At 48.2% G+C, this 13,126-nt stretch overlaps 1 long non-coding RNA gene across 1 annotated transcript in view; it reads left to right on the top strand.

The window, feature by feature from the left end:
- The first annotated feature begins 358 nt into the window (after positions 1-358).
- LOC134928881 (uncharacterized) overlaps positions 359-13,126 on the top strand; it is a 113,448-nt gene continuing 100,680 nt past the window's right edge. Inside the window, exons 1-2 of the long non-coding RNA XR_010178096.1 lie at positions 359-957; positions 2,208-2,324. This is a non-coding gene — a long non-coding RNA (uncharacterized LOC134928881). The remainder of the gene's footprint in view (positions 958-2,207; positions 2,325-13,126) is intronic.

The following is a 13,126-nucleotide window of genomic DNA, read 5'->3' as shown; positions in this document are numbered from 1 at the left end:
ACAATGCTTCCTGAAAGTCAATATTTCTAAAACTGAACTCATCATCTTTCCCCCAGTCAAGGTTCCCCCTGCTCCCACCATTTCCTTCTCCGCTGACTTCTCACTCTACTCCCTTCCACAAACCTGATGTCTACAGTAGATTTCACTAATAGTCTACTCCTTCCTTCCACCCCCACCACATCCAATCACTTTCACAAACCTGCCGGTTTCTCCACAATATTTACAGCATCGGGCCCTTCCTCTCACTCTATGCTATTAAAACTCTTATTCACAACCAGAGGAGTATCTAAGGGGGGTCGAGCAGGGCACGTGCCCTGGGAGCCGTGGCACGTCCAGCAGAGGGGGGCGCCACCGGCCAGGGCATCATGCTCACTTGCCCCCGCTACATACGTCCCGACACTCCGGCCTCCCGTTTCCCCGGCCAGTCTGCCCCGGAAAGTGCCTCCGATCTCCCTGACCCATGTTAAATCCGGGTCCCGGTCCGTCCCGTCCCCCTCGGCGGCAGCAGCAGCGGTCCCCCCCCCTTCCCAGCGGTAGTAGCAGCAGCGGTTCCCTCCCCCCCTCAGCGGCAATAGCAGCAGCAGTCCCCCCCCCACTTCCCAGCGGCAGTAGCAGCAGCGGTTCTCCCCCCTTCCCTCTCAGTGGCAGTAGCGGCAGCGGTTCCCTCCCCCTCTCAGCGGCCACAGCAGCAGCGGTTCCCCCCTCTCAGCGGCCGCAGCAGCAGCGCCCCCCCCCTTCCCAGCGGCAACAGCAGCAGCGGTTTAAACCCCCCCCTGCCCATCGGCGACAGAAGAAGCAGTCCCCCCCCTCTTCCCGCCCCTGCACATTTGAAGCAGCAGGCACTGAGATATCCGCAAAGGGGGAATCGGGAGTGATAGAAGAACAGGCCAGGCAAGGAGAGCTCTGGCAGGAAGATTGAACTTGGAGGTGGATGGAAGAGGAGTGTCTGGTCCCAAGGTGAGTGTGTGGTTCTACCCACAGCGTGTGTATGTGTGTCCATAGTCTGGAATTGGCCCCTGTGTAACTGTAGGCTGGTAATTACCCATGTATGTGTGTGTATAGGGTGGCCCTGACCCGTGTGTGTGTGTGTGTGTGTGTGTGTGTGTGTGTGTGTGTGTGTGTGTGTAGGGTGGCGATGGTGTGCTAAGTGACGACACGGGATAGGTGATGGCATGCTGAGTGACGACACAGGGGGTAGGTAATGGTGTGCTGAGTGACGACACAGGGCATAAGCGATGGTGTGCTGAGTGACGACATGGGAAAGGTGATGGTGTGCTGAGTGATGACACGGGAAAGGTGATGGTGTGCTGAGTGACGACACGGGGAGGTGATGGTGTGCTGAGTGACGACACAGGGGGTAGGTAATGGTGTGCTGAGTGACGACACAGGGCATAAGCGATGGTGTGCTGAGTGACGACATGGGAAAGGTGATGGTGTGCTGAGTGATGACACGGGAAAGGTGATGGTGTGCTGAGTGACGACACGGGGAGGTGATGGTGTGCTGAGTGACGACACAGGGGGTAGGCGATGGTGTGCTGAGTGACGACACGGGATAGGTGATGGTGTGCTGAGTGACAACACAGGATAGGTGATGGTGTGCTGAGTGACAACACGGGATAGGTGAGGTGTGCCGAGTGATGACACGGGATAGGTGATGGTGTGCTGAGTGATGACACGGGATAGGTGATGGTGAGCTGAGTGACGACACGGGGTAGGTGATGGTGTGCTGAGTGATGACACGGGATAGGTGATGGTGTGCTGAGAGACGAGACAGGGGGAGGTAATGGTGTGCTGAATGATGACGCAGGGGGAGGTGATGGTGTGCTGAGTGACGACACAGGGGGTAGGTGATGGTGTGCTGATGAGTGACAACACGGGATAAGTGATGGTGTGCTGAGTGACGACACGGGATAGGTGATGGTGTGTTGAGTGATGACACGGGATAGGTGATGGTGTGCTGAGAGACGACACGGGATAGGTGATGGTGTGCAGAATGACGACGCAGGGGGAGGTGATGGTGTGCTGAGTGACGACACGGGGTAGGTGATGGTGTGCTGAGTGACGACACAGGGGGTAGGTGATGATGTGCTGAGTGACGACACAGGGGATTGGTGATGGTGTGGCTGAGAGATGCAGGGGGCAGAATGTGAATCTGGTGGAACCGCTGTTGTATGATGGTGACCTTGCTAATACTCCTACACAATCAGGCATCTTCTGGACGATGGGATCTCCTACATGAATAGTGAATACCGACTGAAGACGCCGTCTGCCTCAGAGGATACATTTCTTCAGAGGTTCCACATTGCGAGAAAAAAATCAGACAGGTAAGGTGCGTGTGCAATTGAAAATAATGTTTCCATTTGTCACGCGATACAGGTGGTGTGTCATGTCAGCACTCCCCCTTTTCAGCAACCACGCCCCCATTGGTGCGTGACCACACCCATTTTTTTCAGCACGCTCCTGTGGGGTGATTGGATCTGTGTAGTGGGACATTGGGCCTAAATTTAGAGTTGATCGCAGCAGCAAATTTGTTAGCAGTTGGGCAAAACCATGTACACTGCAGGGGGGGGGCAGATATAACATGCACAGATAGAGTTAGATTTGGGTGGGGTTTGTTCAAACTGAAATCTAAATTGCAGTGTAAAAATAAAGCAGCCAGTATTTACCCTGCACAGAAACAAAATAACCCACCCAAATCTAACTCTCTCTACAAATGTTATATCTGCCACACCTGCAGTGCACATGGGCCCTCATTCCAAGTTGATCGCTCGCTAGCTATTTTTTGCAGAGCAGCGATCAGATAGTCGCCGCCTCTAGGGGAGTGTATTTTCGCTTTGCAAGTGTGCGAACGCTTGTGCAGCCCAGCGGGACGAAAAAGTTTTTTGCAGTTTCTGAGTAGCTCTGGATTTACTCAGCCCTTGCGATCACTTCAGCCTGTTCGGTCCCGGAACTGACGTCAGACACCTGCCCTGCAAGTGCCTGGACACGCCTGCGTTTTCCCTACCACTCCCAGAAAACGGTCAGTTGACACCCATAAACGCCCTTTTTCTGTCAATCTCATTGCGATCGGTTGTGCAAATGGTTTCGTCGCTAGAAGCATTGCACAGCAACGATGCTGTTTGTACCCGTACAACGCGGGTGCGCATTGCGGTGCATACGCATGTGCAGTAGTAACCTGATCGCTGCGCTGCAAAAAACGGCAGCGAGCGATCAACTCGGAATAAGGGCCATGGTTTTGCCCAACTGCTAACAAATTTGCTGCTGCGATCAACCCTGAATTACCCCCATTAGTTCCTCAATGGACATTAGAAGCTTTGTGGACTGGCTGTACAGATATTTCTACATTTTTTTTCCTGAGTGTTCCTTTTTTATAAAGGCATATATAATATATATATATATATATATATATAATGCAGCAAGAAAACTTGGCGGCACTCAGCAGGCTTCTTTCAATCCTTTAATATGGTCTTAGAGCCGACATGTTTCGGGGCTTGTACCCCGTCCTCAGGGCCAGAACAGAAATGAATCAAGTGCACATATCACATTTAAATACCCCCACCAAACAAGACACTAAGTAGCTAAGTGTACTCACCTGCTCCACGCCGTGCTCGCCCGCTCTGGTCCAGCGTCAGTGCCCGGTCCCGGCTTGATGACGTCCGTGGCGCGATTAGCTGTGTTTCCGTCCCCATGGTTACAGCCAGATACTGGCTGTCATCCATTTGCTCCATCGCACGCCTCTCTCCGCCCGGCGTCCAATGCCGTTGAGCCTCCTCTGACACAGCCATTGACGTGACGGCACGTGAGTGTAGCTGGGGTATCACCATGGCAACCATGTTCCCCGTAGTGGAACGCATGCCAGAAAAAAGTTCTGCATAAAATACAATACAAAAGACAAAAACCGTGAAAAAAATTAAAAAAGCATAAACTATACACCTAGTATAATGCTGCAAGCAATTGATACAACATACAATTAAAAACTGAACATGAAGTTTATCATCCCTACCTCAGGCATGGACAAAAAAGGGAAACTGTATTAGACTGTTTTAAGTTACTGAGACTGGACCTGAGTGGTAAATAGGTCCATAACTGATAATTACTTTATCTAGCTCTCTAAAGAGAATAATTTTATAATTTCATATGCTAAAGGAAACATTGTAATCCCAAGTTTTCATTGAGTCCCCCTGGTGACAGTGTGCCTAAAGTGTAAATCCATCTAGTCTCCCTCTGGAGTAAAGTCCTAGCCCTATTACCTCCTCTAAGGGACAATGGTACATGGTCTATCAATATTGCTCTAATGCTGGCTACCCCATGTTTTGCCACTAAACAGTGGCGTGCGAAGGGTTGATCACTCATGCCTTTCTCTTGGGCCTTTTTAATGGCACTTCTATGCAATGCCATCCTCTCCCGAAACTGTCTAATAGTCTTGCCTACATAGGCAAGACCACAGGGACAGGTAAGGAGGTAGATGACATGGGTGGTAGTGCACGTGAGCCTATGTGCTATTGTCATCTTTTTACCCGAATGTGGGTGATTAAAGGTAGCACCAGTGATTAAGGTATTACAAGTGGTGCACCCCAAACATTTGTAGCAACCTAGTTTAGGCCTCAAAAAGTGTGACTGGGTGTGTCTAGTGAGCTTGGTGACATCTAATTTTACTACATGATCTCCTATGTTACGGCCTCTCGTGTGGCTAGGCATGATCTTAGTGTCCACCAATGTCGACAAAGCTGCATCTGTTTGGATAATCGGCCACCATTGTTTGACCTTTTTTGTAATCCTTGTCGATGCCGTGGTATATTTATTCACCCAGGGTAACCTTTTATCTACATTTTTTTTGGTGGTAACCCCCAATGTTTGTGCTCGAGTTAGTTTGAGCACCTTCTGTTTGGATGCCTCCAATTCTTTAAGAGGGTATCCACGCTCAGCAAATTTGTAAAGCATTTTATCCAAAGCTATTAAAGTTTCATCATAATCTGATGTGATGCGTCTGACCCTCAAAAATTGAGAAAAAGGTAACCCCTTTCGAAGAGATAACGGGTGAAAGCTTTGATGGTTCAATAGGGTATTTCTATCAGTGGGTTTTACATATATGGAGGTTTTCAAGACCCCATTTGACCTGGTGATAGTAACATCTAAAAAACTAATGAATGTTTTATCTATCTCATATGTAAATTTCACTACGTGCTCAGTCGCATTATGTGTATCCCATATGGATTTTAAGGATTCCTCAGAGCCATTCCAAAGTACCAGTAAATCGTCTATGTACCTCCTGTAGTATACTAGACGACTAGAAATGTTAGTGTCTAATAAAAACATATGTTTTTCTAAGTGGTACATGAATGCGTTGGCGTACGATGGGGCCACCGCCGACCCCATCGCACAGCCCGCTGTTTGTAAATAAAATTGGCCATTGAAAAGGAAATAGTTCCTACGTAACACCTTATCCAATAGCTGTAAAAAGAAAAAGGGCTCAGGGCCCTCATAATTCTCGTTCCCCTCTATGAGTGACCTCACCGCCTCCACACCTGCCTCATGTGGAATGCAGGTGTAGAGGCTCGTGACGTCTGCACTACACAAGAGGAAATTGTCAGGCAGAGGATTAAGTTGTTGCAATTGAATCAATAGCGATGTGGTATCCTTCAAATAGGAAGGTAGAGCTTGTACACAAGGATTCAAAAATATATCCAAAAAGATAGATATTGGTTGATATAATGACCCCCTAGCCGACACAATTGGTCGGCCAGGTGGGTTTACCATAGTTTTATGTACCTTAGGCACCGTATAAAACAGTGGAACTCTAGGGTACTCAACTATTAATGCTTTACTAATATCCTCTGAAATGATACCCAGTTGGCTAGCCTGTGTTATCATACTATCTAGCTCCACTTTATATTCCCTAGTAGGGTCTTTTACTAGCTTTTGATAAACTGTAGTATCATTTAGTTGACGTAGACATTCATTAATATAGGATGTTGTATCCAACACTACTATAGACCCCCCCTTATCGGCTTTTCTTATAATGATATCTTCCCTTTCTGAAAGATTTTTAAGGGCTAATCTTTCTTGTTTGGTCAAGTTAGAGGGGGTAGACTCCAACTGAGCCCTACTACCCTCATCTTCTACCATTCTAGTAAATGTCCGTATCGAAGGATTTAAAGAAGGGGGATCAAACTGTGACTTCTGGGCCACTTTACGTAGTTGTGCTGGAATATCTGATTTCTTGTCAGGAGCTGGTCTATTATTGAAAAATTATTTTCTCCTTAAAGTCCTATTTAGACGGTGGACTTCTACTTTCCATTCAAGTGGATCTGGTCGGGTGGTAGGGACGAATGTCAAACCTTTAGCTAATAGGCGGTATTCCAAGTCCGTAAGTGGGGTTGAAGACAAGTTGAAAACCAGTTCTTTTAAGGTCGAGGAGGTCTTGGAGCGTAAGATCCTCTGGTTCTGCCCCTTCCTCCTCGTCCTCTTCCTCAACCTGCTATCGGTGTTCGGTTGGAACGTGTCCGTACCCCTATGGGGTGTTGCCCCAAAGGGAACTGTTCATCAGCTGATGGTCTCTGGGAAGAGGCATATTCAGAGTCGCTTGCAGAGGTACTGGTGTCTTGTTTCCCATTCCATCTGCGTGAATGCTGGCGTCTATAAGTTGGTCTGTGATCCTGCCCAGTCCTAGTATTACCCAACCACGGGTATACCTGCCTCTGTTCATAGTCTCTCTTGACCTTAGTTAGTTTATCCTGTTTAAAACGAATCAAGTCTTGGCGATATTGATCCAGCTGATGAACAGTTCCCTTTGGGGCAACACCCCATAGGGGTACGGACACGTTCCAACCGAACACCGATAGCAGGTCGAGGAAGAGGACGAGGAGGAAGGGGCAGCTCCAAGACCTCCTCGACCTTAAAAGAACTGGTTTTCAACTTGTCTTCAACCTCACTTACGGACTTGGAATACCGCCTATTAGCTAAAGGTTTGACATTCGTCCCTACTACCCGACCAGATCCACTTGAATGAAAAGTAGAAGTCCACCGTCTAAATAGGACTTTAAGGAGAAAATAATTTTTCAATAATAGACCAGCTCCTGACAAGAAATCAGATATTCCAGCACAACTACGTAAAGTGGCCCAGAAGTCACAGTTTGATCCCCCTTCTTTAAATCCTTCGATACGGACATTTACTAGAATGGTAGAAGATGAGGGTAGTAGGGCTCAGTTGGAGTCTACCCCCTCTAACTTGACCAAACAAGAAAGATTAGCCCTTAAAAATCTTTCAGAAAGGGAAGATATCATTATAAGAAAAGCCGATAAGGGGGGGTCTATAGTAGTGTTGGATACAACATCCTATATTAATGAATGTCTACGTCAACTAAATGATACTACAGTTTATCAAAAGCTAGTAAAAAACCCTACTAGGGAATATAAAGTGGAGCTAGATAGTATGATAACACAGGCTAGCCAACTGGGTATCATTTCAGAGGATATTAGTAAAGCATTAATAGTTGAGTACCCTAGAGTGCCACTTTTTTATACGGTGCCTAAGGTACATAAAACTATGGTAAACCCACCTGGCCGACCAATTGTGTCGGCTAGGGGGTCATTATATCAACCAATATCTATCTTTTTGGATGTATTTTTGAATCCTTGTGTACAAGCTCTACCTTCCTATTTGAAGGATACTACGTCGCTATTGATTCAATTGCAACAACTTAATCCTCTGCCTGACAATTTCCTCTTGTGTAGTGCAGACGTCACGAGCCTCTACACCTGCATTCCACATGAGGCAGGTGTGGAGGCGGTGAGGTCACTCATAGAGGGGAACGAGAATTATGAGGGCCCTGAGCCCTTTTTCTTTTTACAGCTATTTGTTATGTACACCAGTGCCTGCAGGAAAGTACTGGTGTCAGAACTGTTATGTACACCAGTGCCTGCAGGAAAGTACTGGTGTCAGAACTGTTATGCACAACAAATGGACTCACAGACAGACTGGGGAATATGACATAACGTACACAGAAGGTGATAGGGTAACAAAATACACACAAAGTGAACAGAGAAGCCCAGAGGCTAAGGAACTGGGTATCTCCCTTGTATTAGAAATGCTCAGATGGGAAAAGCAAGATGTTGTGTTTTAATACATAGAGAACCTGAAATGCTGTTGCTAAGGGCAACAGCAAAACCCTAAAGGGTTACCAACGGGTGTGGCAGTAAACTCCTTGGTCAGAGATGGAATGATAGACACAAGGAGAGTCTCCACAATCCTAATTCTCACTTGCAGTGCACAGGTTCAGTTTACTGCCACTAAACTGACCCCTGACACCTAGCACAGTGAGACAGGATTAGACAGGCAAGTCTAAGAATACAGCCGCAAACTTGCTAAGTTCACAGAGTAGTAACAGAACCCCAGCAAGCTAAACGACTGACTCCAGTCTTACTGCTAGGTCTGGATTGGCAGAGTGTAATACCAAATCCCCAGGCCTATTTGCAGTAAGCAACAAACAAATACAAAGCTACACAGTACTGGCTAACTTTCAGGAACTGACTAACCAACAAAGATTCAGCAGCATCTGCTTAACCTGGAAAGAGGCCTTATAAAGCAGGTGCTGTCCACGCCCCACTCAGACCTCACAGACTGTGAGTACAAAAACCAGCACCGGATCCCCTGCCGTGCACAGAGCCTATAACCACTGCACAGCAAAAGACCCGAACCGGAGTATCAGCTGCGCTCAGGTTACTCCACTAGTACTTGTCTCCCGGTTGCCATGACGACGTGGCAGCACAGGGCAGGAGACCCTAACAGTACCCCCCTCTGACGAGGGGTCAAAGAACCCCTACCACCGGGTTTATCGGGGAACTGCGAGAAGAAAGAGCGTATCAGTCTGGGGGCATGAAGATCACAACTGCGCACCCACGACCGCTCCTCCGGGCCATACCCCTTCCAGTGCACCAAAAATGACAGCCGACCCCGAACCACCTTGGAGTCAAGAATCCTTTCAACAACAAACTCCCTCTGGCCACGTATCAGAAGAGGGGAAGGTCTTCCACTGGAAGAAGGATTCCTAATCGCCCGTTTTAAAAGGGAACAATGAAATGTTTTATTGATACCCAAAGAATGGGGCAGATCTAACTGAAATGCCACCGGATTGATAACCCTGGTGATCTTATAAGGGCCGATGAACCGGGGGCCTAACTTATGAGATGGCTGTCTCAACTTCAAATTCTTGGTAGACAACCAGACGAAGTCTCCTAATTTGAAGCTGCAGGGTCTTTTCCGCTTATCAAAAACCCTTTTGGTCACTAATGACACAGACACAAGGGCTTTCTTCACTTTCCGCCAAATACCTCTAAGGACCGAAACCACAGAGGAACCACCAGGCGTGGAGTCCAGGGGGTCAAAAGAATTGGCCTTAGGATGATGCCCATACACACAAAGGAAGGGAGAGATCCCTGTAGCAGAGTGAGCCGCGTTGTTATAGGCAAACTCCGCCATGGACAGATGAGCAACCCAGTCAGTCTGACACTTGGAGACATAACACCTGAGGAACTGCTCCAAGGACTGGTTCACCCTTTCAGTCTGCCCATTAGACTGCGGATGGTAGCCTGACGACAAGCTGACAGAAATCTGGAGATCGGAACAAAATGCCCTCCAGAATTTGGCCACAAACTGGGATCCGCGGTCAGAGACCACATCAAGTGGCAACCCGTGGAGACGCACAACATGCAGCATAAATAATTCAGACAGGCGTCTGGCCGATGGCAGCCCAACCAGTGGAACGAAGTGCGCCATCTTCGAAAACCTGTCAACGACAACCCAGATGGCTGTCATCCCCGAGGATTTGGGCAAGTCCACCACAAAATCCATTGAAATGTGGGTCCATGGCTTAGATGGGATAGAGAGTGGATGTAATGGGCCAACAGGAATTCCTCTAGGAGTCTTATTTCGGCACAGATGTCACATGCCCGAACCCACTGATCCACATCCTTAGCCACCGAGGGCCACCACACCGCCCTAGATAGCAACTCCCGAGTTCTGGCAATACCCGGGTGACCTGCCGACTTCTTGGCATGGAATTCCAGGAACACTCACTGTCTTAACCTAGGAGGCACAAACAAAAGACCTACCGGAAGGTCTGGAGGAGCCTGCTCCTGTGCTCTAAGGACTAATGATAAGAGGTCCTGGGTAATGCCCACTTTAATACATGATGGGGAAACAATGGGCAACGGCTCCTCGGTGGTCTCCTGGATTGGAGCAAAACTCTGCGAGAGCGCATCAGCCTTGATGTTTTTTGACCAAGGGCGAAATGTTATCAAAAAATTAAAGCGAGCAAAAAACAAAGCCCATCGTGCCTGCCTGGCATTGAGACGCTTCGCTGACTCTAAATATGCCAGATTCTTATGGTCAGTGAGAATTGAGACCACAAACTTAGCCCCCTCAAGCCAGTGTCTCCACTCCTCGAGTGCATCCTTAATAGCCAACAATTCCCGGTTACCCACGTCATAATTCATCTCGGCAGGTGAAAATTTACGGGAAAAGTAAGCACAGGGATGAAGGCGATTATCAGACACTCCCATCTGAGAAAGCACTGCCCCAATACCCATCTCAGAGGCATCCACCTCCACCACAAAAGGACGCTCTGGATCTGGGTGTCGCAGCACCTTGGCCGAAACAAATGCCCTTTTGAGACGGGCAAAAGCCGCTTTAGCCTCACAAGACCAGTGAGCAACATCCGCCCCTTTCTTAGTGAGTGCCACCAAGGGCGCCTCTATAGACGAAAATCCAGCGATAAATCGTCTATAAAAATTCGTAAAGCCCAGGAAACGCTGAAGCGCCTTCAAACTAGTGGGTTGCACCCAATCCAGGACTGCCTGTACCTTGGAACCCTCCATTTGGAAACCTTCTGGGGAGATAATATATCCTAGAAATGCGATTTGCTGAACTTCAAATTCGCACTTCTCCAGCTTCGCCCCAAGCCGGTGGTCTCTGAGTTTCTGGAGGACTAAGCGTACATGCTTCCGATGTTCCTCCAGGGAATGGGAGAAGATTAGGATGTCATCTAAGTATACAACTAAGAATCTATCCAAATATTCCCCGAGCACATCATTCATGAAATCCTGGAAGACTGCCGGGGCATTACAGAGCCCAAAATGCATCACCAAATATTCATAATGCCCTGAGTGGGTATTAAAGGCAGTCTTCCATTCATCCCCCTTTCTTATTCGGATTAGATTGTACGCACCGCGTAGGTCAATCTTAGAAAAAATGGTGGCAGTACGAAGCTGGTCAAACAAGACCGAAATGAGAGGCAGTGGGTATGAGTTTTTAATCGTGATACGGTTCAATTCCCTGAAGTCGATGCAGGGTCGCAACGAACCGTCCTTTTTACCCATGAAGAAGAACCCCGACCCAACTGGAGACTGTGAAGGTCTGATAAATCCCTTAGCCAAGTTCTCCTGAATGTACTCTGCCATAGCCTGAGTCTCAGGACGTGACAGGGAGTACAACCTGCTCTTGGGAAGCTTAGCATTTGGCAACAAATCAATGGCACAGTCATAGGGGCGATGGGGAGGTAGTACCTCTGCAACTTTTTTGGAGAACACGTCCGCAAAATCTGCATAACACCCTGGCAATCCTGGCAAACTTAGCTGCGAGAGCCTGACTGGAAGGCTCAAGCAACTCCTGAAACAATCAGTACCCCAACTAAGAATCTCCCCAGAGACCCAGTCAAATTGAGGATTGTGGGCCCTTAACCAGGGTAACCCCAACACCAATGGGGCAAAAGTACAGACAGTCACATAAAAGGACAATTTTTCAGAGTGTGTGGCTCCAATAAACAAAGAAATCTGGCTAGTGCAAGAGGTAATTTTACCTTGGGATAATGGTTCCCCGTTTAACCCACAAATCTCAATTTCCGATGCCAAGGGTACTAAGGGAACAGAGTGTTTCAGGGCGAATTGGCGGTCCATAAAAACCCCGTCGGCCCCACTGTCCACAAAGGCCTCAGTCTTGACAGTTTGACCGAGGATCTTCAAGGTCACCGGAATGATAAAAGTCTTCTTGGGAAATTCTGACTTCTGGCCTGACAGGATATTTCCCATCACCCTCAGGCCCTGAAGTTTTCCGGATTTTCTGGGCATGATACTACCACATGACCTTTATTCCCACAGTACAAACACAACCCCTGCTGTCTCCTCCGCGTCTTCTCACGCGAGGAGAGGCGGGTAGCCCCAATCTGCATAGGCTCCTCGGAATATTCCTCAGAGTCTGAGGTTCCCTTGGGAAGGAAGGAAATCTCAGTCTCCCTTTCAAGCCTACGCTCTCTCAGCCGTCTATCCACCCGGATGGATAACTGCATGAGCTGATCCAAGCTATCAGGCAAGGGATATTGTACCAGTTGGTCCTTTATCTGGTTAGAAAGACCTCTTCGGTACTGGTGTCTCAGGGCTGGGTCATTCCACTGGGTATCATGGGCCAACCTCCGAAACTCCGTACAGTAAACCTCAACTGGCCTTCGCCCTTGCTTAAGGATCGAAATCTGAGCCTCGGCTGAGGCCGTCTTGTCAGGGTCATCATACAACATGCCCAGTGCCGTAAAAAAAGCATCAACACTTTTAAGCGACGGACAGTCAGGCTGCAACCCATATGCCCAGACCTGTGGGTCTCCTTGTAGCAAGGAAATCACTATGCCCACCCGCTGAATCTCCGACCCAGAAGACTGAAGCCTAAGCCGGAAGTATAGCTTGCAGCTCTCCTTGAAACAAAAGAACTGCGAGCGATCTCCAGAAAAACGATCCGGGAGATTTACTTTCGGCTCCTTAACCCCTGCAGGTGCTGCTGCTGCGGGAGCTCCGCCAGCAGCCTGGGAGGTGTGCATTTTAATGGACAGATCATTAAATTGTCGAGTCAGGACCTGCACCTGATCGACCACCTGTTGCAACGTATTTTGAGGGGTATGCTCCATATTCCCACAAAATTTCAACAGGAGTATTAGGCTGCTGAATATGTTATGTACACCAGTGCCTGCAGGAAAGTACTGGTGTCAGAACTGTTATGTACACCAGTGCCTGCAGGAAAGTACTGGTGTCAGAACTGTTATGCACAACAAATGGACTCACAGACAGACTGGGGAATATGACATAA

This window comes from Pseudophryne corroboree, chromosome 5 (assembly GCF_028390025.1).
Source record: "Pseudophryne corroboree isolate aPseCor3 chromosome 5, aPseCor3.hap2, whole genome shotgun sequence".
Lineage (NCBI taxonomy): Eukaryota > Metazoa > Chordata > Amphibia > Anura > Myobatrachidae > Pseudophryne > Pseudophryne corroboree.
This window is presented reverse-complemented; position numbering and strand designations above follow the sequence as displayed.